General features: G+C 35.9%; 1 long non-coding RNA gene across 3 annotated transcripts in view; it reads right to left on the reverse strand.

Annotated features, from left to right (window-relative positions):
- Positions 1-10,419: 10,419 nt before the first annotated feature.
- The window catches only part of LOC122233164, a 580,276-nt gene continuing 562,742 nt past the window's right edge, over positions 10,420-27,953 (reverse strand). For all 3 annotated transcript variants that reach the window (XR_006210649.1, XR_006210648.1, XR_006210650.1), the window contains 2 exons: positions 27,162-27,243; positions 10,420-10,488 (listed from right to left, as the gene is read on the reverse strand). This is a non-coding gene — a long non-coding RNA (uncharacterized LOC122233164). The remainder of the gene's footprint in view (positions 10,489-27,161; positions 27,244-27,953) is intronic.

Here is a 27,953-nt window from a genome sequence, read left to right on the forward strand (position 1 = left end):
TATTTCTGACCCTCAAAATTATGTATTTGTATATTTTTTGAGCCACTAAGTTTTTGGCTCATTTGTTTTAGCTGCAACAGGACACAACTGTGCTGCCCAAGATAGAGAAAGGCCTACCTCAAAGATATTTATGGATGTGAATTTTGCCTAACATAGTGGATTACAACTGATACATTATACAAACTCTCATGTTGAGAAGAATGATTTCAAGTTGAAATTAAAAGGACACATTACAACTTGACCAGAGACCTCTGAACTTCTAAACTACTGTACATAGGAAACAGGCTGAGAAATTTCCTCACTTATATACACCAGTGACTTATTATACAAAAATAATGATGCCAAAGGGATATATCCAAGAGATGGCAGAGGACAACTCTAGAGACCGAGATTGAGCCATAATCAAGGAATTGACAACACGTGTCCAGCTGGATGTCGGAAATGCTATATAGCAATGACTGCTGTGGGTATCTAGTTTTCTCTGAATCAGAATATCTGTACAGATCTCCTTAGGTCTCCTTAATTCACAGGGGTTCCAAGGAGCTTTCTCAGGAACTGCAATGCGAAGAGCACTATCAAACATGCACATGGTTTGAATAAAAGAGCTTAGACCTTGAATCTGAGACTGTTGCCATAAAAAAGTGGGGAGGGGGAGAATAGTCCTGGAGAAGGCTTCCATAACAAAGTATTACAAATTGGGTAGCCTAAACAACAGAAATACATTGTCCCACAATTCTGAAGTCTAGAAATCCGAAATCAAGGTATTCTAAAGACTGGTTCCTTCTGAGGGCTGTGAGGGAAGGATCTACTCCAGGCCTCTCCTGGCTGACAGATGGTCATTTTTTTGTCTCTCACATCTTCCTTCTATGTGTGTCTCTGTGTCTAAAGCCTCCTTTTTTGTAAGAACACTCGTAATATTGGATGAAGGGCCACTGCAAGTGACCTCATTTTAATTTGATTACTTCTATAAAGCCTGTTTCCAAAGGTCACATTGTGAGCTAGCAGAAAGTCGGACTTCAACTTATGAATTTCGAAATGACACAATTCAACTCACAAAATAAACACATAGGTTTTTAACGAAGAGGTAACCCTAAATGGGACACGAGGAGTAAAGAAGCAGATTCCTCACACATATTTGGGTGAAGAACATTAGAAGCCTGAGAACTCCATGTGCCAAGGCTCTGAGTTGGTGATTTATCAGAATTCAGGTGCATGTGTGTACTAGTGATTGATTTAAGGCCCCCGGCCCCAAATGCACATTACATTGTCCATTCTGTGATAGAACTGGACTCTAAAGATTTCTCCTTTGCCAACTGGCCTGTGCTAATTTTGCTTTGTCAGTAGAGGGTGCTGGAGGCACATGGCAGGAGTTAAGGCTTTTCTTCCTGGTTCCAGGGTATGCTTCTTAACAAATCCCTGCATTGTAGAAGGTCTCTCTCTGCAGGGCCAGGTCCTTGAAGTGTGAGCGGCTTCTGCAGTGGCAGTAGCCAGCAACACATGGCACACCCTACCCCCATAGGTAGTTTCTAAGGAAACCCAGAGGATGCATTACCAGCAACTCTGGCTAGCATGGCAATGTAATAAACTCCATCCAGTAAACTATGACCACACCCTCACAATGAGGCCTGGATCTTAACCCCAAAGATGTTCTTCTTTTAAACTGGTTCCTTTCTTGGGTGTCCTGTGTTAGCTCTAAGTGTTGTGACTATGCCTTATATATCCCTAAATTCTTTATATATTTGATAACTCCTTATTAGGCAATCACAATTACTACAATACCCTGTTAAAATTAAGAATTCTTTATATTAAATTGTTCCTAATCTAATGACAGTGTGATTTCTGTCTCCTCATAGGGCCCTGACTTAGGTATTATGCCAGAACTTATTGAAATATCATCAGGCAGATTGGAAGGCAGAAGGTGGGCTCTATAATGGGACTCAAGGAATGATTCTCAGTACGATGCTGTAAACTAGCCCACAGGATGCTACTATCTCTGCCAAAAATGAGAGAAATCAGGAAGCAATTGATGCATTTTCCAGGAAAACTTCTGTTTAGCTTCAATCCAAGGAAGGGGAGGCAGGTGATGACTTCAAAAACATACTGTGCCTTCTAGGTTGCCATATAAAGCCCCATACTCTTCAAGCACTGCTGGTTCTCTTCTCTCTTGTTCTATTTAATATCAAATTTCCACTTTACATGAAAACATCAGAGTAGCTGAATCTAAATTACACTGGAATGGGGGGAGGGAGCACCATTATCTATAGTCCAGAAAGTAAAAAGTAGAAAGAAAAAAAAAAAAGGTAAATGGAAAAGCCAATTGATTTTGTCTCTTCCCAAAAACCTCCATGGAAGCCAAAGATTTTACTTTTATCTAATCAACAAGAGCTGGGTCATATGGCCATGTCTTGCTCAACTATTAAAAAGTGGCTAGGAAAAAGGGAAATGTGGAAGGGAGTGGAGTGAGTCAACCAACAGTATATGCCCACTTATGTATATAAGTCCTGCTCTCTTCTCCAAAACAACCCTAACTGACCTTTCCCAGTGGTGTGGAGATACAAACGACAGGAGGTTTGTATAAAATGGGTCATAAACTTTCTATAATGTTGGACTTTTGAATCTTTAAAAATTAATGGACAACGGAGAAACAATATTTATATTTCAAGTAATAAATGACATCAGGAAAATATTTAACTTTTTAAGCACAGGCTTATTATTCGGTAAAGATTGTGAGCAGTTTGTCATTCAGCACATAGAGAAAGCCATTACTAACACACAGGCTACAGTTTCTTCTTCCATATAAGAGCTATATATTTGTTCTACATGTTTTCACTGATTTGAACATATATATATATATATATATATATATATATATATATGAACTTATTTTCTTGGCAACACATTCAAATTTACCTATTTTTAAAGGCTGATATAAATCTATTCTGTTTAACCAATTAGATATTGATGGTAATTTAGAGAAAGATGATTTCCTTTTGAGACTCTTAAACACAGATTCCTGTCAAATACATGATACTTAATATTTGTAATTCAAGAAAAGAAATACAATTTTTCAAAAAACATGACTGCATTGTATGCATGCTGGCACACAAAACTCACACAAAAGGCTAAATATGAACCACGTATAAATATAGTTAAGTGTCAAAACATTTAAATTCTCATCAATGTATGTATATATTGTATATATAGAGAGAGCAATTTATGCTCTTTTTTTTTTACCAGATAGGATTTAGCAAGCTTGTAAATTTAGTTTAAAAATTAAAACATTTACCTCATAGTTTTGTTACCACTATCTTCTAAAGTTGAGCATAGAAAACAGAAATGATGTCTCCACTCAGATGAAATAGGTTGAGAAGGGACTAAACTTAAGTTTACTTTCAATTGCTTCTATTGACACATTTATTCACGTAATGAGCATTTACTGAGTGACTACCATGCACCAGGCCCAATAATTAATGAGTACATAAGTAAATATATCTTAGGTCACATAATAAGCTGTATGAAGAAAAATAAGTCAGCAAAAGGGACACAGAGAAAGGGAGAGGAGAGGAATAGATATTTAAATAGTCCTGGAGTCTATTTAGTCAGCCTCACTGAAATGACCTCTGACCTAACAGAGGTGAAGGAACAGACCACGCTGGCATTTGAGGAAGAACAATCTATGCCTAGTGGGGATAGGACATTGAGGTCCAGAAAAAGTAAAAACCCTGTGTGTGTGTGTGTGTGTGTGTGTCTGTGTGTGTGTGTGTGTGTGTGTGTGTGTGCTTGCTCTGCTCAGGAAGAACAAGCAGGTCTGGAGCACCGGGAACCTGACGGTGAGTAGATATACAGGAAGTCAAAATTGTAGGTGGAAGTCAAAGCATCCAGAACATTGTGGGCACTTGTTATGATGTTTGGCTTTTACTCTGAGTGGCATGGGAAAACCGAAGCATTTTGAGCAGGACTATGATGACTCCACTCTCTGCTGGTCAAACAGAGACTTTGGTGGGGAGTAGGAGTAGCAAAAGCCAGTGATGAGGTACATTAGTTAGGAAGCCGTTATAATAGCCTGCTTAAAGATAATAGTGGCTTGTCCATAGAAATAGTAGCAGAGGTATTGGGAAATGGTATTATATTGGATATAATTTGAAGGTAACGTTAATAAGATTTAATAAGTAATTAATTTGGGGATATGAGAGATAAAATGAGTAAAGGATGAATCACTCCAAATTTTTCAGTTAGAGCAAAAGGAAGGATATATTCACCATTGCTTATGTTGGGATAAATTGGATAAGGGTGTTAGATCAGAAATTCAGTTGTGGGCATAATAAACTTGAAGTGCACATCAGACATCCAAGTAGACATGTTGAGTAGTCAGTTGGAGGTAACAGTGTGAAGTTCAGCAGACAGCTTCAAGATAGAGATAGGCATTGGGGAAATATTAGCATACAGATGATATTTAGAGCTATGTGACTAAATGAATCACTGCAGTTAATGTTACTAATGCCTGGGATATGTCAGTCATTGTATTAGGGCCTTCCATATTTAATACCCACACCAATTTTGTAATGAAATGGAGCCCAAGAGAGATCAAATAAATTCCCACAGTTATATAACTAGAAAATGGAAGATGCAATATTCATTTCAATGTTACCTGAAAGTAAAATCTATTCTTCCATGAGAGTAGACACACTGCATTCCTTGCTCTAAATGCATTGAATGTTATTCCCACATGACTGTAGAAAGGACACTAATGTTTAGATCTAAAAAGCATGCTGATTTCCCTACTGTTAAAGAAACACCAGATTGAAAATGGAGTCACTTGTGCTAAGCCCCACGCCAGCAAACCAAAACTTAACAGCAACCTAACTGCAGTTTCAGCCTTGTCCAGGAATGTGACCTTTAATCAGTCAGTCTGGAATTTCCTGGCCAGCATTAGTGAGGTGATTGGCCTGATCTCTGATCAGCCCCTGCCTTCCCCACAAAGGGAAGGTGGCATTGTTGGAAACAATATTTTCTTTTGTTTTTGACCTCCTCATCCCTCCCTCTACTCCCATTCTCTGTCTAAAAACCTTCCATTTTACACCATTCCTCAGAGTTCTTTTTTATTTGCTAGACAGGATGCTGCCCAACTCATGAATAATTGAATAAAGCCAACAAGATCCTCAAATTTACTCAGTTTATTTATTTATTTATTTTTTAACACTACCTTCTGCTATCTCCACTTACCAAACTTTCCTCCCATTTCAGGAAATGTTAGCATCCTATCCCTCTGATTTCCTCCAAACCCTAATATTCTTGTTGAGAGATAATTTGAAACTATCATGTTTTGCTTTACCAGGGGGAGTTATCAGTATTTCCAAACACAAAGGAGACATTTCTGTAAATTTATTGTAGGGAACAGCAATTTTAAACAGACCTAAACTCATTGCAATGCACAATTCCAGTTCTTTTTTAGAGCCTGTGCATATTATTAAAGACTGGGGGCAAAAAAGAGGTTTTTTTTTTCTTATGTATGTATTACTTGTATCTGTTATATATATAAGCATAAGTGTGGATGTATACTTTCTTAATAAATGCACTTGTGAAATCTATTGCTACTTTGAAATTTTATCACTGCTCTAAGCTTGTAAGTTTTCAAGACTCACAATTCCTGGTACATGCAACAGAATTATCTAGGCAATAGAAAGTCATAAAAAATAGTCATAAGCTTTTAGAAGTTTAATTTTATAGGAATAAATGAAAATATTGCAAAAATGTTGATTGGTAATGAATCTCTGGATGTAAGTGTGATTTTAAATATAAACTTGTTTCAAAAGTCACAGCTAATCATTTTATTCTTCTATATTTCAATGAAGAGAAGAAAATTATACACCATTGTAAATAAATCTCCCAAACCAAAATAGGTTAGTACATGTGAATATTATGTTTTGCCATGGTAATGTGTTCTTAGTCAAAGTTCTCCAATGTCAAACCTTCTAAAGGAAAGCTAAGTAAAAGAGAAAAAGTTATAGAATTTAACTAAGGCTTCTAAGTCACCATAAAGATAATTTAAAATAGGTTTCTCTTCATAAAAAGAATCAAAATTTAAGTTCTAAATTTCCATATTTCCATTTTTTTAAGTTATGGTCATAGAAGATTGATATAGATATATAAAACAATGAGTTAAACTTTTTTTTCTTTAACACAAAACAAATTTCTTAAAAATTGGTGATTAAGAAAGTGTCCTGGTAAAGTAACATAATATGAAGCACAGTTATCAATTAGAGCTGCCTACCTAATATCCTTACCAACCTCCAATTTTGTTAAGGATAATGGTGTACCTATATTCAGTAGGTTCAGATTCTCACACTTCTTTACAGATGCATCCATGTGACACAGTTTTAGCCAATGAGATGCAATCAGAAGTTGAGGGGGCAGGAGTTGTCTAAGGCTTATTAAAGATAGAAAATACTTAAAATGTGCCTTCAAACATTTTACTTCACTCATTCCCTTCTCTCTCTGGGGAATGAAGATGCAAGCTGGAGGACAGGCAGTAATCCTGAAACCATGAGGCTAGGGGCGTGAGGACAAAAGCCACAGACTAAACATAGCTGAGTAAATAGTGCAAAAAAAAAAATCTGGTCCTTGATGTCATTACGAATCTGCCATATCAGCCCAGGCCTACCTATTTTGACTTTTCAGATGGGAAAAATAACACCTTTGTGGTTGTTTTGATCAGTATTAGTCTGGTTTATTATTAGTAGCTGTATACTTTTAACTAACACAGTATACATAAGAAATTCCCCCATCCATTTCTGCACAAGAATTAAGCAAAGGATATTTTAACATGATTTCTAGTCTGTAGATCAAATTTCCTTGAGGACACATGCTATTGCCTAGCCTCAGTATATAGCAGCTCTTCTATAATTATTTGGGGAGATAAAGTGATAAATGAATAAATTAATGAATAGTTGTTAATGTAAGAACATGAGTTTTTTTTTTAGGAAAATTATTTCAATGCCAGGAAAATTACTCTGAAATTTTTCTAATATATAGAATAATTTTTATTCTCAGTGATGAGATATCTCAAGTTCCCAAAATATCTGTAAGAAAAGTTTTAATTTATATATAACCAAGCCAATGCTTAGCAATTTCTCTTAATGTAAGCTTAATGTAATGTAATGTTACATAATTATTCAAGACAGTTGAAAAATATATGACTGCATTATATTGTAGAGAACTTTTAATGATTACCTATAAATAATGCAAAACTAATCAAAGTAAGTAAACTGCCTCGAGTTATTTTAGCAGATGATTTGACAATAGGTTAATAGTAATAAAAACAGCAGTAGAAGGGAAGTAACATGGTTCTGAGGCTTTTCTTCTATCTTCAGGGATGCCTGAGGACTTGGAATTTGGTGAAACCTACTGCAATATTATCTCAAGGAATGAGAAGGAGTTTACCTTTACAGATCCCAAATAAGTGAAAATCTGGCCAAGGAAGATAAACTAAATTAAGCAGCTATAAGCAAGGCACAGTTAATACTGTTGATGAGATGCTGCTGCCCCAGAGGAGTGCAGTCGTGATGCCTGACGGGTTACCCGGCTGGCTGGTCACAAACATTTGAGAGCTTCTCTGAAATTACCTGCACACATTCTGCTTAGCTCCTGTGACCACATGCATATAAGTGCAAAACGGCTGAAACATTGGAAGCTGTTGCTGGAAGGTACAAGACTTGTGCTGTTCTGTTGTTTTTTGTCATATATCCTGTATGAAAGCTAAGTATACTTGGTGTTGGGTAAAATCTATCGTACTTTGTGAGTTTGAGAGTCTCTCTGAATCCAAGACCACTCCTTCTAGTAGAAGAAAGTGGGTGATACACCTACTAGTTTCCAATGTGACCCCAACACAAAGTACTTAACCGAAGATTTTCATAAAATATAATAGCATACCACAGTTGTAATTAGCTATATTAAAACAATGTCTCCATACGACAATATATTCTGTACTTTTCCTCAAAAAATACATAGCCTTGGCTATGGTGCTCTATCTTGCTACCACACTACTGTTTCAATAACTTCTCCCTTGTTGGAGATACTTGTGGCTCCTAAATCTTAGGGTGGGAGCCCAGCAATATGGAGAAAAGTGAAGGAGAGGAGAGAATGTCAGGGAACATCCTCCTCCCCCAGAATTCACCTCTACCTCTCCTGCTTTCTCAAGAATCTCACTCGCAGCATCTGGCTGGCTCAGTTGAAGGAGCATGAGACTCTTGATCTCAGTGCTGTGGGTACAAGCCCCACATTGGGTGTAGATTATTAAAAAAAATCATTAAAAAAGGAATCTCTCTCACTCTACAGTTTTCTGATATTTTAAACTCCCCTTTCTCTCTTACCTGGACCCTTCTCAATAACTTTTAAGAATGTTCAATTCTCTCACATTAAAACAACCAAAGAAGCTAAATTAGGCAACAGAACTTCCTCCTCCAGCTACCACCCTGCCCCCCTTTAGCTTGTTCTCTTTACCTTTTATATTTTATTTTTTTTAAATGCTTATTTATTTATTTTGAGAGAGAAAGAAAGAGAGCAGGGAAGGGGCAGAGAGAAAGAAGAGAGAGAATCCAAGCAGGCTTCCATGCTTAGTGTGGAGCCTGATGCAGGGCTCAATCTCATGACCCTGAGATCATGGTCTGAGCAGTAATCAACAGTTGGAGACTTCACTGAGCTACCCAGGTGCCCCTCTTTACCTTTTTATTATTTAACATAATCCATCACATCTCTCCACCTCCCAGATAACACCTGTCATCTCTCTCCTCAACTCCTGTAATAGCCTCCTGGCTGGTTTCTCTGCCTCTGTTATGATTCCCCTCAAATCTTTTCTCCACGCTGCCCCAAACACATATTTTGGGAAGACAATACAGATCATGTTAACTCCTCACACTAAACACCTTTCCATGGATCCTTTTCCATTTGAGCATTTAGACCAATGTTCTTTAAAGGCTCTTGGAGGCCCTGTGTGATCTCTCTTGCTATCTCTCTCCAGCCTTATCTTCCTGACTGCCCTTAGCAATTTGAGTTTCAATCAGACAAACTTTTCATTTTCACTTTCTTTTACTTACACTCAATATGTTCCCTCTTGCCACAGAGTCTTCCTGTTATAGTTTCCATTTACCTATATTTACTTAACCAATTTCCACTTATTCTGTACATTGCAATTTAGCACCATTTTTCCCCATGAGATCCTTCACCGAGTACATTAAATTCCCTCTATACTCTGATATCATACCTCATACCTTTCTTCCTTAGAACAGTCAACAGTTTTCATCTCATGCATATTGTGGGGATGAGTGAAAGAATACCTACCTTCTCTATTAGGCTATGTATTCCATGGGTTTTTAGACTTAATTTTTGTTCAGTCTTGTAACCCCAGGGCCAGTGTGCCAGTGCCTGGCATATACTTAGTAATAAATACCTGTCGACTAAGGTTGCTTCTATGCCTTTCTCCAATTTTGCTGTTTCTTTCTGAGACATTTCTGTGCTTTCAGTTCAAAGAGGGGGGAGAGAAGAAAATACCAAAGGTGCTGCAATTTTTCTCTTGATCTTTAATCCCCTTTTTATTTTTTCTCCTCTTTAAAATCCTGCAAAGTTGAGTCTCCAGATATGTGATGGGGAAAAAAAAAGTATATATTTCTACATTTCATTCAGATGAATGAATGAATATGACCATTCAGATATGGCCTAAGATGCAATCCGTGAGTGCTTATTTCTGTCCCAAAAGATGCATTTGGCCCATAACTCAAGGGGGGAGAAAAAGTACCAATAAACACTTGGGATTCCAGATATTACTATATTGGCCAAGAAAGGAGGAATAGGGGAAAAAATGGAAAAAAGGTTTTCCAGTAGAAGCCATTTGGAAGGGGAAGAACTCCAGCAGGACTCCTCAAATGGGAGGCACGAGATGGAGGCAAAGAGGACGTACCTCAACCCAAGACCTTAGATTCATTTGAATATATCAATTGAATGAATGATATTTTTCATTTCTTGCAAATTGTGAAATGAAGGACTTGTAGCAGCTAAATTTCAATTTAGCACTCATGACATGTAGTTCCTTAAAATCTCATTGATTTATACACTTGCTCTTCTTTTTTTCACGGTTATGATAAATAACTAAAAAATTGAGTCTATCACAACGGTGATAAATAAGGTCATTTTTCATTTATAATGGAAAGCTTGTCTTTCTTGAGGTTATATGCCGCATAGGTAGAAGCTGAAACTTACTCATAACATGAATGATGGGTAGCTAAAGGGTCCGTTTGTCATAGTCCGTCTAGTGCAAACGAGATGGCTACAAAGCTTAGAGCCCATCCATTTATTTACAGAGACAGATTAATTTTTCCATCTTTTATTTTCTCTTTTGAACCTTAGTTTACAATGAAGGTTCCTGGAGTCTTCCCTGAAACATACACGCACACAGAATGTGACAATTTTCATGGTCTCCAGGTCTCAAATATTTCACTGAGGAAAAAGGAAGACTTTGAGAAGTTTTAAAGACAAGGAAAAAAAACAGAATTGTGAAAGAAAAGATTAAGATTCAGACAGAATGTAAAACCTTTGAAATTATGTTTTTTTTTTCAGTACAAAATGATGTTTTCAGGTGAAGAAGTCTCCACCAGTGCCATGTTTTAAGCAGCTGAAACAAGAACAGCCTGTCCTGTTCAGCCTTAAATAGAGATTTGAATTGTATTACCATTACTATGGGGAAATTGTTTAATGCATTTGGCTTGCTAAATATTTCTTCTTGGGAAAAAAAAGAAGGAATATCTACAATGATTGGCAACAGAACAACATAAAAAATCATCAGAATATTTATATTTTTTATGTAAAAGAACATCCATTAAAGAGTTAGGTCTGAGGAATTCATTTTGAAGGGAATTAGCCCAAGGAGCTAACTGACTTATGGATTACAAAAGAATATTTTAATGATACATCAAAAAATGTAGTTGCTTTGGGCATCAATTGAAATATTAGGAATTACCATAATTGAATACATTTTCAAATATAAATAAAATGCAAATCTGACATCAGTTGCTATTTATTTGGATTAGAATGGTAAATACTTTTAATAACACATTAGAAAAATCATTAACTGAAGATCTATTTACTAAGTGACAATAATAAAAAGTGATGATCAAATGTGAGCAGATTTATATTTGCAATCTCAAATCTTTCAGTAATTTCTCATAAATAATCTCTAGATTTACCGTGTTTTTCAATGGGGGCATTAATGTTACTTTAAGGAGACAATTCTCCCTCTTTGTGACTGGCTATATACTGTAAGACTTTTGACATTCTTCCTTCCTTGGTACTCAACTCTTCCCAGTCATTAAAACAACAAAAATCTCTCTTACAAACACACATTTTCAACTGCCTCCATGGGTTGGTGATGGTAATGCCTCCTTCCTTCAGAATGATTGCTAAAATATAAAGAAATGAGCTTCCCAGCAAACACTTCACAGTCATCTCTGAATTACCGATTTGCTATATCAAAATGACATAAATGAAACCAGAGAATATATGGACTAGAGACACAGTATCGTAAAGATAAACACATTAAGTATTTTCAAAAGGGAAATAAGACATTCATTAGTATATTTTATTTATTTTATTTTATTTTTTATCTTATTTGAGACAGAGAGAGAGCACTCAAGACAGGGAGAGGGGCAAAGGGACAGGGAAAGATGGAATCTTAAGCAGGCTCCATGGCCCAGCGCAGAGCCCAATACGGGGCTTGATCTCACAATCCTGAGATCACGATCTTCACTGAAATCAAGAGTTAAATGTTTAGCGGACTGAGCTACCCACGTGCCCCCATTAGCATATTTTTTAAGTTTACATATTTATTTTAAGAAAGAGGGAGAGTGCAGGGGAGGGCAGAAAGAGAGGGAGACATAGAATCCTCAGCAGGCTCCAGGCTGTCAGCACAGAGCCCCCATCTCACCAACCATGTGATCACGACCTGGGCTTAAATCAAGAGTTGGATGCTTAACCAACTGAGCCACCCTGGGACCCAAACATATTTTAAAATTAAAAAAAGCTATTACGATATTTTAGGAAAAGTTGAACTCTACAATGAACCTTCAGGAAAACCAAAAAGACTGATTTAAAATGTGATAATTATTTTATATGTGTCATTTTTTTTTCCATGAGAGATATGTATACCTTATTTAAATTTATTTTAATTCACTCACAGAGAGAGAGAGAGAGGTGGGGGGGGGTGAAGAGAGAGCACAAGTGGGAGAGGAGCAGAGAGAGAGAGGGAGAGAGAATCCCAAGCAGGCTCTGCACTGTTAGTGCAAAGCCCAATGTGGGGCTAGAACTCATGAATGGTGAGATCATGACCCCAGCTGAAGGCAGATGCTTAACCAACTGAGCCACCCAGGAGCCCCTGTATACCTTAATTTAAAATATCAAAGTGAGGTTTTCTCATTATGTTAAGAATATATACAGTATTTCTAACATACATAAGCACAATTGAAATTCTAGGTGTCAGTTCACCTCTGTATCAGGATTTTGTCAACCTGAAAAACAGATCAATATAATGTTATATATGATACATATTTTGTTATAAACCAATATATTAAAACAAACAAAAAGTATTTTATTTTAAATGTGATTTTGTAGTGTAAGTAGCATGTATTTAACTATTGTTTTAACTCTTAGCTATCTAAATTATGCACCAGTAAAAGGCTCTTTCCTCTAAAGAGCCTAATAGTATATATTCTAGGGTTTGCTTATCATATGGCCTCTGTTGCCACTACTCAATTCTGCCACGGCAGTGTAAAAGCAGCCACAGAAATAAGATAAAGAAGTGGGCATGGTTGTGTTTCCACAAAACTTTATTTACAATAACAGGTGGCTTTGGTACACACAGGTGTACTTTGTCAAACCCTGGTGTCAATTATAAAATAACAAGAACGTCTTCAATAACATAGATAAACTATGTCAAGAATGCATCTTTTCCATTGCTTTGAATTTTTTAAGAAAATGTGTAAAATTTCTACATTCTTAAATGTCTTTTAAGAATAAAGTTATATTAATAATAGAGAATGGCACACAAATCAGAAGTATATGCCAACTTTTTTTTTTAATCACTAAGGAAAAAAATAAAAATAACCATTTTAGTTTGGGACTGGTGGCAGTGAATTTCTAATTTGATGGTATTGTATTACAGCATAGCCAATGAAAGGAATATCTTTTAATGGACTGTTTAGATAAATGGCGTTGATGTCTTAATCTAATAATATTTGAATACCAATAAAAGCGATACTCACACTTCACCAATTACACACACACCCACACACACACACACACACACACACACACACACACAAAATCTGGCCCTTCAAGGTATTATATTGCTGTTATATTCAGCAATATAAGAACACACGAGGGAGTACTTTCCATGACTTCATGTGAATCTCTAGATCATCTAGATTTGAATTCCATTTCAACTTGAGGAATTCCTAAATCTTAGAGAAAGAAAATCACATCAAGGTTCTTGTGTGTGGTTAGTGCACTGAAATTTCGGTGGTTTCAAGTGTCATATACTCTCTATATGAACTCTAGAAATGGATTAAGATATTTGGCATTGATAAACCCAAATTCTTAAACCTAGTTTAGAAAGCCGTATATTTTAATGCATTCCACTATAACAGTTTTCTCAAAGTGTCGTCCTCTGATCTGTTTTATTAGAACCACTTAGAAAGTTTTTTTTTTTTTAAAACAGACATTTCAGTCCCCATCCTAAGCCCATTGGGTTAAAATCTCTGTAGAGAGTGATGAGTTTATAAATTCATGGATATATAGTCAGGATTTTCTGACATAATCATCCCAACTACATTTCTCTGACTAGCTTCTAGGGGGTCAATGTTTTGGGTAAGCTTATGGTATCGTTAAAGTGTGGATATGCTATTACTACCATTTCTGGATCCTTCATTAATGTTTTCTGTAAGGCTATTGGACTGTGAATGTTCATCCTCCTGGAGTGGTGCTTAAAGCCTATAGGCCAATTCACAGAACAAATCTTTATCATTATGGATGAGGCCAAATCTTAACAAATATATTGCAAAGAGTATTCTTCCATTATTGTTTTATTAGAATATGATGCTATATTGAGTAAGATAATGATTTATGATGAATGAAATACATTAAAATTTGAGAATTAAATATTTGAAAATATATTAAAAGCTTTCTTATATCAATAACCACAGCTTACAGTGCCTCCGACTACTCTAGTGAATTCTTAATAAAAGAGACCAGGGGAATTTGATTTCTTTCCCAGAAACTCTAATAGTAAATTCATGAAGGATTTAAATGTAGAATGCTGTGTGTAATCTTAATCAGATTGAGATTCATTGAACCTAAACTATTTTCAGGCACATAGTTGTTAAAAAATTCAAGATGCTGAACTGAAAGTAGGATATGACAACTTGTCTTAAAGAATATGAAGTCTACAATAGCTTAATGCTAAAGCACATTAATTGGATTTAATAACCCTAACATCTTCACTATTCAAACACCATTCAATACTGGCCAGTTGTACATCATTTGGGACAATTTAGAGTTTGGGAATGTGCACTGACCATGTCTACCAAACAAATAGTATAGCAATCTTTATCAGAATAGTAATGTCTTGGGGCGCCTGGGTGGCTCAGTCGGTTGAGCGGCCGACTTCGGCTCAGGTCATGATCTCGCGGTCCGTGAGTTCGAGCCCCGCGTCGGGCTCTGTGCTGACAGCTCAGAGCCTGGAGCCTGCTTCAGATTCTGTGTCTCCCTCTCTCTATGACCCTCCCCTGTTCATGCTCTGTCTCTCTCTGTCTCAAAAATAAATAAACGTTAAAAAAAATTTAAAAAAAGAATAGTAATGTCTTATCATGACATCTAAAGAAATTAAATATGGTCCAGTTTATTATCAAGTAAAATATTGGGGGGAAAAAGAGCAGATACAAACTATTAGGAAAAAACTATTAGGAATCATGCAGATTTAAATTGAAAGGGAGCATACAGTGAGTCATATGGATTCATTCATATGCATGCAATCTGCAGTATGTAAGATATGTAATCAGTGGGAAAAATGATTTGATTCAACAAATTGGGTTACTTCTTTCTCATTTGATGACTTATTTTATGTCACAAAGGGTTAAATAAGTATATACATCTTTAACTCAAATACATATGTACATATGTAAACCCCCCCCCTTTTTTTTTTTTCTGGAAAATGCTCTTCATCGTAGCAAAACGTCCTTAAATCATATCGTTTATGTGACAAACTAAGGTCACGATAAATTTTCCTTAACGAAGAAAACCAGCATGAAACATTTTCCTACTTCTGGGAAAAATAACCATTGGGCATTTTGACAAAATTAAGAGTGAGCTACTGTTTTATTTTCACTAGCAGCCAGTCACACTTTGATATGTACATATGCTAAGTGATTTTGAAAAATCCCTGTGTATTGTGAAATCCCTATTACCTAAGACATCTAAAAGTATTTCACACTCACTGCAGTGTGCTTATGAAGAAGTTTTTTTAAGGGAAAATATCTGTAATTCATGATTATATTTCCAAGTACACCTGAATTCATCAAGTTACCTATTTTGAATATATTATCAAAAATAACTTCAAAAGCAAGCATGCAAACAAGTAGACAAATGCCTCTAGTCAGTCAGGTGACTGAAGTTGAATAGTGTCTATTCAATTAGTTTATATTTTATTTAAATATAAAATTAATGATTCAAATACTGTGCTTCCTTAAAAGGAAATTTCTACACCATGTTGTCTAAGCAACATGACTTTATAGGTAAAACGCCACATTTTTGTAAGTGATCTATGATTATTGAGCTAAAACTAAACCACTCATAGAAAAAATCAGTTATTTTAAGAAATAAAAACAATTCCATTTATTGTATAAGAAATCAAAATTTCTCATTTTCTTTGTTTCCACCCCACATTGTTCCTAAACAATGTGATTTAAGAAGCTAATAGTGCTAGCAAAACTGGATAGCAATATGCAGAAGAATGAAAGTGGACGACTTTCTTACACCATACACAAAAATAAATTCAAAAAGGATGAAAGGCCTAAATGTGAGACAAGAAACCATCAAAATCCTACAGGAGGAAACAAGCAGAAACCTCTTTGACCTCAGCTGCAGCAACTTCTTATGAGACATGTCTCCGGAGGTAAGAGAAACAAAAGCAAAAATGAACTGTTGGGACCTCATCAAGATAAAAAGCTTCTGCACAGCAAAGGAAACAATCAGCAAAACTAAAAGGCAACTGACAGAACAGGAGAAGATATTTTCAAATGACCTACTGGATAAAGGGTTAGTATCCAAAATCTATAAAGAATTTAGCAAACTCAACACCTCAAAAAACAATTCAGTGAAGAAATGGGCAGAAGACATGAATAGACACTTTTCCAAAGAATGCATCCAGATGCCTAACAGACACATGAAAAGATGCTCAACATCACTCATCATCAGGGAAATACAAATCAAAACCACAATGAAATACCACCTCACACCTGTCAGAATTGCTAAAATGAACAATTCAGGAAGCAACAGATGTTGGCAAGGATGCACAGAAAGGGGAACACTTCTGCACTGTTGGTAGGAATGCAAATTGGTGCAGCCACTCTGGAGAACAGTATGGAGGGTCCTCAAAAAATTAAAAATAGAAGTACCCATGACCCAGCAATTGCACTGCTAGTTATTTATCAAAAGGATATAAAAAGGCTGATTCAAAAGGGCACATGTATTCCAGTGTTTACAGCAATGCTATCAACAATAGCCAAATTACGGAAAAAGCCTAAACTAATGAATGGATAAAGAATATGTGGTATATATTAACAATAGAATACTACTTAGCAATCAAAAAGAATGAAATCTTGTCATTTGCAACAATGTGGATGGAACTAGAGTGTATTATGCTAAATAAAATAAGTCAGAGAAAGAGAAAATATGATTTCACTCATATGTGGAATATAAGAAACACAACAGATAAACATAAGGGAAGGGAAGGAAAAATAAGATAAAAACAGAGAAGAAAAACAATAAGAGACTCTTAAATACAGAAAACAAATTGAGTGTTGCTGGAGGGGAGGTGGGGGGTGATGGGCTAAATAGGTGATGGGCATTATGGAGGGCACTTGTTCAAATGAGTACTAGGTGTTACATGGAAGTGATGAATCACTGGGTTCTACTCCTGAAACTAATACTACACTGTATGGTAACTAACTTGAATTTAAATTAAAAAAAAAAAAAGAATATAATGCAACCATAAAAAAAGCTTACCAAGGTACATAAATAAGAATATAGTAAGATAACTATAAATTAAAATTAGATGAGAAAGAGAGGGTTAATACAGAGAGAGACACACACATGCCACAAGCTTAGGGTGATCAAATGGAACCAAGAATAAGGCTGATGCAAAATACATATTATTGCATTGTGAAAATTAATAAAGGAAAACTTCACTAAAGTGGACTCAGGAGGCTACAAGGGGAGGCTGGAAGAGGGAGCCAAGTACTACTCCATGCCAAATATAGGAAGAGTTGTTAATTACCAACTCCAACAGAGGACTCCTTAACAGGAAAGAATCATCAATTACAAGTCTCAAGGAAAGATGTACATTGAATTTCCTATGAGAAATCAACTACCCTTGTAACTCAGGAAATGAGAAACCATCATCACCTTGAACTCCTGCTTTTCTCCAATGGGCTTTTTTTTACTCAAAACACCTTTCAATTTCCTTTTCCTTCTCCCTGAAATCATGTTCCTCTCCTTTGTTTGTAGGACTTGCCTATATTTTTGCCATAGTTTGAATATTCTGAATTATAATTCTCTATTATCTTGAACGAACACATTTTGCCGGTAAAATAACTGACAATTTTATTTTGAAGGTTAACAGGATCATAGGAAATGTTAGGAGAAAGGACCTAGTTGGTAACATTACAAGAAGCATGAATGGATGTTTGCCAAACTCATTTAAAAAAATTTTTTAATGTTTATTTATTTTTGAGAGAGAGAAAGAGACAGTGTGTAAATGGGGAAGGGGCAGAGAGAGGGAGACACAGAATCTGAAGCAGGCTCCAGGCTCCCAGCTGTCAGCCCAGAGCCTGACACAGCGCTCAAACCCACAAACCATGAGATCATGACCTGAGTTGAAGTCGGACACATAACCAACTGGCCCCATGTTTGCCAAACTTATAAGCTAAACTTTAAGAAAGCTGATTTCAGAAAAGTCTTTTCTTTCTTTCTTTCTTTCTTTCTTTCTTTCTTTCTTTCTCTTTCTTTCTTTCTCTCTCTCTTTCTTTCTTTCTTTCTTTCTTTCTTTCTTTCTTTCTTTTTTTTTTAGACTTATTTATTTAAGAGAGAGAGCACGAATGGGGGAGGGACACAGAGAGGGGGAGAAAGGATATCCCAAGCAAATTCTGATCTGACAGCATGGAGCCGGATGCAGGGCTTGATCTCAGGAACCATGAGATCATGACCTAAGCCAAAATCAAAAGTCTGATGCTTAACCGGTTGAGCCACCCAGGTGTCCCAGAAAATTCTTATGATATAAGGTGGGGGGATAGAGAATTTAATATGAAAATTACCAACCACACAACCCTAATGGCTCCATTTAAATAAAAAGAGGAAAAAGCACAATAATAAGAGGATAAACAAAATGGAGGGGAAAGCACACACAATTTGGGGTTTGAGTGCAGTCTCCTTCAAATTTAACACAAGCTTATTATGAAATTAATGTAGTAAGAAAAATAATAGCCACTATTTCTTGAGGATCTAGTCTATGCAACAACATTGCCCATCCTTCATCATTTCTCACAATAACGTTGCAGGGCGTTATCAACACCCATTATCTTTATAATCAATATAGCATTTGAGTTTGGGGAGTTTCCGTAACTTGTTCAAGTCCCATATCTGGAAGTAGAATCAAGACACTCTAAGTCCATCTATTTATTCATGTTCTGTGCTACTAGGAACTTCAGAAACAGAAGCCCTCAATCCAACACCTTAATCTGCCAAATTAAACCTTTTAAATTGAGCATTATCATTTTGTTGTTATTTACTTAATGCCCACAATGTGCCAGGCAATTTGCTAGCCTCTTACACCACCAACAATGTCTGGATTTAAATTCTACCTCAAAACTCGGTGTCTCTGTTGCCCTATCAGTAAAACTGAGATAATCATAAAAGCGATTTTATGCGTTTATAAGAAAATATTTATAAAGCACTTAGAACTCCATTGGGCACACACCAGGCACCCAGTAAATGATAGCTACTTCTTATTACTCGCTAATAAAGTTTGTCTCCTTTACTTTCTACGTCTAGCATAGGAACAGCGCCTGAGACCAAAAGGAAGCTAAGTATTTTTTGAAAGAATGAATTAACATTTAAGACAACTAAAGAGAATAAAATATAAAGTGATTAAGCAAATCACCAGAGTTGATCTCTTTAGAAGTCTAGATTTTATGAGTATTCTTTCCTCTTGCTCCCTAGCTTACCCTGGGCTCAGCAATGTCTGGAGATTTTAAAGTATTTGAAGCTTTTCACGGGATTTTCCCACCTCTCTAACCCCTTCTAATTACCATGCAGCACCAGCATGACTCTGCATCTCAAAAATGTGTGTCAGAACAGTTGTGTTTTGCATTTTATTTGATCATGGCAGTAAACTAAATTTTCAAAGTTTGTGAAACAACTAATAGGATCATTGACTCACAACCTACAGACATTACAGGGGACTTTAGTTAGGCTTTATTTCAGGTCAAAGCCCCCGATTGCACTTTGGGTATCATCAATAAACCATGGGGTCATTCCTGGCAAAGTGCAGTCTTACAGGTGCGCTGATTACACTGCAAGACAATCTGTAGAAGCACAGTCCGTCTGTTTCATCATCTCTCTTCCCTCTATGCTCGGTAACAATTGCTCTGTGTCAAACAGAGAGACAGATAAGGCAGTGTGTCTGGGTCTAAAGTTTGAAATTCGCTCTTTTTCTAAATCTTGAATATGTTTTAGGCTTAAACCTTTGATAAGGTACAGGAGATGAGATCACTTGTCCAAAGTTAAATGCTCATTGAGATGAGACAGGTCACTGCTGTAAAGTTATCATTCATTGGTTTCTTAAACTATGACAGTGATTATTTTGAGAAATGAGGAAAGATGCTTAGAATTGGAAGACTGGGACAAAAAATACACCTTGTCTACACTTGTTCTACAACTTACATATTTTTAAGGTTTTTACTATTACTTTAGTAAATTAAATTCACTTTTAATTTACTTTTAATTTAATTCACTTTAATAATAAAGTGAATTATAATAATATTAATAATAATAATTAATAAGAATAATAAAAGTAATTCACTTTTAATTTACTATTTTGAATCCTCCATTAGAACGTGATAACCTCAAAGGCAAAAATCACAATCTAAAGTTTGTGCTCTCATCTGCACCACTGTATGTGGCCATAAATAAGTAATTTAATTTTTCTGAACCTCAGTTTCCACACCTACGTAATCTCTTTCCTTAATTATTTCAAAGAGATTAAACCCAAATGTATAAAAATGCTCTGAAAAAGGCAAACTACTAAATAAACACAGGGCATGATATAGGTATAAAAAGACAAAAAAATAAAGTCCAACCATTTTTTTTCATTGAGAAAATTTAATGATCCATCCAAATTTATTTGGTAAATATATAAAGCAAAAGAAGTTCAAAGTTTACTTTGCCTAAGATCAAACTCAGAAGAATTGTAGGTGGTAAATGATATACCTGGGTGAAATCAAGTGGAGCTTTTAAGTTCTCATGCTGAAAGTGCCTTTAATCTGTCACATATTTTTATTCAGTTCATTAAAGAGCATGCATAAACATGGATTTTTTTTAGTGTGTTTAAATTACCATCCTAAAGATTCAAATCAGTGAGGCATACATTATCAATTTCCTCTTTAATATTCATTGTGATCTACTCAGTGGATTTCCTTCCTAATGAGAGCATATCATCTGAATAACTCACCTTCCTGTGCCCGAACTTAGCAAATTTAGCCTATCCTTGAACAGCACATTTTTTAAAGCACTTGTTAAACTGTTGTGTGTTTTTATAGCTATATATCTTCAATATCCCCTCATCTACTCTGTATACGTCTATTCGCCTTGAATTCAGGTTTTTTTTTTTTCCTTTGTTAACTTAAAATCATGCCTATTTGGGTTTTTTTTAGCCAGAATTGTATTTTAGGTAGAGTCTTAAATGATCAGATCCAGTGTCATTAACAACTAACAAATGGACAATTATCAAGAATATAGTCTAAGTCTAACTCTTCAAACAATTATGTTCTCAAATGTCATAATTACATGCAATAACAAAGTTTATAGTTACATGTAAAAATATGACACTATGTAATTATATTCTAGTTATTATCAAGTCAAACATTTACTAAAAATGTTTATTTTTTAACAAGACAAAAATGATATAGAATAAATATTAGTATACACATATGTTCATAAAAATAAAAGACAGATCCCTCTTAGAGATCTTATGAATGGCATAACATAATGGGGACAAAACACAAGATAAGATGTAGTTAAATTTTCAGCTGCATAATTTTACAGTGTATGCAATAGAAGCCAAATATAGACTCGAAGAATTCAAGATGCTAATGGGTGGAAGTGGACCAAAACTAGAAAAATGAATAACAAAGCAGACCAGGAAGAACACAGATGTTACTATAATCAAGGAAAAGGATATAAATAAGGACAATTTTTTAAAATGTTTTATGAATTTTTGAGAGAAAGCATGAGCGGGGGAGGAGCAGAGAGCTAGGGGGACAGAAGATCCTAAGGGGCCTCACCACTGACAGTAGTCCTCAAACTCATGAACCGTGAGATCATGACCTCAGCCAAGGTCGGACACTCTACCAGCTGAGCCACCCAGGAGCCCCTAAAGAAGGAGAAATTTGAAAACTAAACCAGAACACACAGGTCTGGGGAAGTGCATATTCCTGGGAAGCCTTCTCTGACTGAAGCAGACATTATGTTGGGAATTAATGGAATATAAACATCAAGTAAAACTAGATTAGGGCAGGTTTGATTGCCAGAAAATTCTAAAGCAGATGCTGTAGGCAACAGAAGTCCTCATAAATCTAAGAACAAGGGAAAAACAAGATGTAAGAGCATTAGGAAGGCAAAGAATAGAAAAAATGCAGGGTGAAGAGGAGACAAAGAAATTATAAGAGTAGTCCAGTCATGGGGGAGGAGAACACAGGGGAAGGAAAAGATAGAATGAGAATCTTTTCAAAGTACAACCAATCTCATGACAGACTTACAAAATACATCCTAAAACATGAGGCAGGAGAAGGATTCAAAGTTTTCAGCCATGGAGATGATGAGAAGATGTTTCTATGTGCTTGTGGAATACAGCTCTAGATTCCTCCACAAGTACTAACTTCACTTTGTACTTGCTATCGTTTATTTTATGATTATGCTACACAAATCATCATTGCTTTTATCTTATCTTCTACTGATCAATCTGAATTTGTGCCTATGTAATCAGTGTATTAATGGTCCAAGTTTTTCATTTCTCTTACTTTCTTTTTTTAATTGTTATTATTATTTTTTAAGTTTACTTGTTTATTTTTGAAAGAGAGAGCACAAGTGAGGGAGAGGCAGAGACAGAGCGAGAGAGAGAGAATTTCAAGCTGACTGTGCACTGCCAGGAAACAGCCAGACGTGGGGTTTAGACTCACCATCCGTGAGATCGATCATGCCCTGAGCCGAAATCAAGAGCCAGTCACTTAACTGACTGAGCCACCCAGGTACCCCTCTCTTATTTTCTGTTATATCATAACTGTGGTTACACTGTTTGTGCTAAACAAAAGCTTAATAAAGGAACTAAGTTGCAGGTAGACATTTCTATCAGATAGCTAGGTCCAATCTTAGGCTTAAATAATTCCACAGAGAATTCCTTTATCATGTTTCAACCCACATTTCAAGTAGTCTCAAGGGCTAGGGCTAGGGTGTATCTTACGTAGAAAACTCACAGGTAGGGGAAAACCAGTATTTTTAATTAAACTGGAATCCATTTTTCAAAAGAACACATGGATAAATTTTCTTTGTATTTTCCACTACAAGTTATCAGTTGAAAAAGAGATTCGTCAAAATTATCTTTCAAGTATCTAGAAGGAAATCTTATAAGAGAAACTCTTTCTGTATTAAAAATTTGTTTGATAGGTTAATACAAGATCTGGCTTTTGGAACTTATTCTGACTTGCCTGCATTCTTGGCCATCCAAAATTTCAGCCATGCTGACTCCAGTGAAAAAGCACCACTATCAGGAGTACGATGAACATAGAAGATTTTTAGGAAAAATTACCTACATTTGAATTCAGGATGATGAATTCTCATACAAGGATAGTTTTCTTGTTTTTAGGTCCCCCATTTCCTGCCCTCCTCCCCCACCCACTGCCACACACACACCAAGTCGTCATGTGGTCAGTTTGTAACAAAGGAAGGAACTCAGCATTTGCCAGGCAAGTGTTCTGTGTTCTACCTTGTCTACCCTGAACGCTCTGGGGTTGTCTTTCTTTGCAACGGCAAATGTAGTCTAATTAGGTCAAGTACAATCATACCATAGGTGGTGATTACTAAGAGGTTTTGCCATCTTGTATTTCTCTTTAATGGGTTCTCCTATAATCATAATTGCAGAAATATCCTGTAATGATTATATTCATCTTCCAGAGCTGTCATAACAAAGTACCACAGATTGGATGGCTTAAACAAAAGAAATTTATTTCTCACAGTTCTGGAGGCTGGTGTCTCTTTCTCTTCTTATAATAAGAACACCAGTCATGGGCACCTGGGTGGCTCAGTTGGTTCTTACAATACAAACACCAGTCATGGGGTGACCGGGTGGCTCAGTTGGTTAAGCATCTGGCTCTTGATTTCAGCTCAGGGCACGATCTCACAGTTGGTGAGTTAGAGACCAGCATTGGGCTCTGTGCTGACAGCATGGAGCCTGCTCAGGATTCTCTTTCTCCTTCTCTCTCTGCCCCTCCCCTGCTCACCATTTCTTTCTCTCTTGAAATAAATCAATAAACTAAAAAACAAAACAAACAAACAAAAAAAGATATTGGATTAGGCCCCAACTTTATGACCTCCATTTAACCTTAACCACTTGTTTAAAGGCTTTATCTGCAAATACAGTCACAGTGGGGAATAGAGCTTCAACATACATATTTTAGGGGGCACAATTCAGTCCATAAAAGAGATAATTCACGAATTTCATAAAATTTTGTCATCCCTGCTCATACAGCTACAACTTCTACCAATTACCATGAAATCCTATTAGCCGTAAGTACTCTTTATAATCAAAGCCCTCTGGTTTGAAAACCGGGAATCTCAACAGCACTCACTTTCTTCCCTCATACCAGTAACGTTTTTTATATATCATAGAATCATAAACATATTATAAAAATTAATGCACAATATTCATAACCACCCTGAAACTTTTCCACTTGTTATTAGAGTCTCATTTATTAATATCATGTTCCTAACGTATAACATCTCATATAGTATGCAATAAGATTCTAATGTAAGCATATATAAGAGGGTTTATAAGATTCTAATGTAAACATAAATACACAGGGTTTAGGGTAAAAGGAACATGCTGGGAGGTGGGGGAGACTCTCAGAGAACAGATGACACCGAAATGAAAAAATAAAATAAGATAAAAATGAAAAATCAGCTGTGTCCAGTTGAGGTAAGGAAAAGTCAAAGGAGGGGAGAGAAAGAAGATGGACAATGCCAGGGAAAAATTAAGTTTGGTAACTTCCTGGCATTTAATGCTTACAGCATTCCTGTGATATGTGCTTTACAGCTCCAGAGCAGGCCAGCCTGGCAGCCAGTACCGTATGACCCAAGGAAGCTAAAGTGAAGACCACTTATCAGTAGCTGACAAAAAGACAAGCTGGGAAGGAACAGCAGGCAAGGAAACAGAGGCTATTTCAACTGGGTCTCTCTAGGCCTGAGACCAAGCCCAACTAAAGTAGTGGGCCCACATCTTGTAGACTATGTTCCCATTGTGGGCCTGGAAGGGAATAAATTATAATTGCAGAGAATCCTTTGTGCGGGGAATCTGTGCTATCCACAGGGGTGTTACTCAGATGCCAGTCCAGAGAGGACATGAAGTGTCAAAGTTGTGGTTGAGGGAAATGGGTTTTAAAGGTATAGTTGTAGGGCGCCTGGGTGACTCAGTCCATTAAGCTTCAGACTTTGGCTTAGGTCATGATCTCACAGTTTGTGAGTTTGAGCCCCACCTTGGACTCTCTGTTCTCAGCTCAGCACAGATCCCGCTTTGAATCCCCTGTCCCCCTTTCTCTCTGCCCTCTCCTTTTGGTTCTCTCTCTCTCTCTTAAAATGAATAAACTTAAAAAAAATAAATAAATAAAGATTTAGTTGCTCAGGCAGTGTTTAAAAGTATAAACTTTGCACCCATTTACTATTTCATATGTGTTCCATTAATTATATTCTTTTTTTTAATGTTTATTATTTTTGAGAGAGAGAGAGCGAGAGCAGGAGAGGCAGAGAGAGAGGGAGACAGAGGATCTGAAGGAAGCTCTGTGTGGAGCTCTGTGTGGAGAGTCCAAAATGGGGTTCAAACTCATGAACCGTGAGATCATGACCTGAGCCGAAGTCAGACACTTAACCGACTGAGCCACATAGGTGCCCCTCTGTTAATTATATTCTTGTGTTTCTCTGTGTTGACTTCTTAACTAACACATCAGATATATCTATGAGCAAGGTACAAAGAAAACATAGCAATTTATGTTAGTCTAGGACATTTAACTTTGGGAAATGTATGTAAATATGCACTAATAAAAGTGCTAAGACTAAGAGAATAAAACTCTTGATATAATAATCACTAGTGTCAAGGTCAAATATTAACATAAGCATTTAAAATATTATCATATAAAGAGAAGATACAAGATGCCTCCCTGAATTTAACTAAAAATGTTGTATTTTAAATTTTAAGATTGACATGGTCGTATCTCAACATGATATTCTACTAGTATCAGTAAGGTGAATAAAAGATTTTTTTTTTTGCATATTTGCTAGGATTAAAAAGCAAGTCCAAACTATAGAGTTCAAGTTTTTCTTTTTTTCTGGAGGTGGCAGTGGATGCAATTTTTTATTGCTGATGTATACATTATGTTCATCAAAAAATTAATGAAGCAGCACATTTGTACCTGAAATAGCATATTTGTCAATTGTGTGCTTAGTGTGTATTTTTTCCTTCTCATATACTGTTGTTATGGATGAGTAACATGCTGATGAAGAAGATTCTAGATTGTTTTTAATTTGAAAATTTCATAAGGCTTTTCCTACTAATTTAACTACCAAAATTGTTGGGGGCTGGGAAGAATTATCGGAAGGGTTTTTTAAAATGCTTACATAACTGTATAAATGCCATTTTATTAAAAATGACAATTGGAAAAAGTAGTATAGTATTGAGTTAAATGTAACTCAATGTCATAAGCTCTCCACTCCAAATGCATTATCATTTAGTATATTATGCATATGGATTTAACAGTAGATGCTACCTTAGACACAATTATAAGTATTTTATAAAATGTGAAGTGTTTTAATTGGAATAAACATGCCCAAATGTAAAATTACTTGTATAATTTCCCGATTTGATATTGTCAGCTTCGTCTTTATATTCCATTTGCACTTTAACAAACTAATTAAGTAATTGACTAAATTGACTTGAACATCAGAAATGTAAGCCTTTGGGACATTATTATTCCAATTCTACATGGTTTATCATGGGCATTATACACTAGCCCTGACTCAACATCTGTCTTTCCCCTCTAAGTGCCATTATTGTTTCCCTACCATGTAGTTGGCATCATAATGTTTTTCTTAATAGAAAAGTAATACATACTTAGAGAACATTTAGAGAATATAGCATGAAAAGGACAAAATCATCTTATTAACCAGACAAGTCCTAATACCTTTGCGTATATATTTTAAGGTAAAGGTTAGGGTCCCTGGACTCAGAGTGCCTAGGTTCAAGTCCTGACTCTGCTGTCTACTACTATCTCAGCATCTTACAAGTAAGTGAGTTAATCTGCTTTTACCTCAGCTTTCACATCCAGAAATGTAGACAACAGTAGTATTTTTCTTCAAAAGTGATCAGGATTAAAGTATTTAGATGGGTTCCTGGAACAGAATAGGTATAATGTTGATGAGACGTATACTGTTTTGTGATTCCTATGAACCCATACATTTTTACAAAAAACAAAACAAAAATATAGTATATGAACTTTTTTTCACATGTGTTTGAATTTTTTATCTTTAATTTCTCATTACATAGATATATAATTATGTGTGTAATCTTTTTAAAAATCTGTGTACTGATTTAGAATGCACATCTGTATATATGTATGTCTGAACATCTGTTCAATTTCTAGAAGTAAACATACTAAGTTGAAAGATAGGTATTTTTGAAGGATATCCCCCTCCCAACAGGACAAAACTCCAACCATTTCCCTTCACCTTTACCTGCCCAAAATATTGCTTTTAACTCTTCTTTTCAATTTTAATTAAAAATGTTTTTTTTAGCTTACATTTCTTGACCTGTGCAATTAGACATCATTTAATGTGTATTTTTTGCTTTTTGTGCCTCCTATTTATACGTTTGTCTTTTTCTCACTGATTTCCATGAGATCATCTTATAGGAAACAATTTTTTTTAAATACTGGTTATAATTATCAAATAGATAACTATTTTCGAAACAGTAGGGTACTCATAATCTGTGACACTCACAATGGTTTGAATAAAACTTGGAAAGCTAAAAAGGTCTGATAAGTTTAATGGCTCCAGTAGAGAATTCAATGTGTTTTAATGCAGCAAAGACTACATAATGGGTT

Source organism: Panthera tigris, chromosome D4 (assembly GCF_018350195.1).
Source record: "Panthera tigris isolate Pti1 chromosome D4, P.tigris_Pti1_mat1.1, whole genome shotgun sequence".
NCBI classification, from domain to species: Eukaryota; Metazoa; Chordata; class Mammalia; order Carnivora; family Felidae; genus Panthera; species Panthera tigris.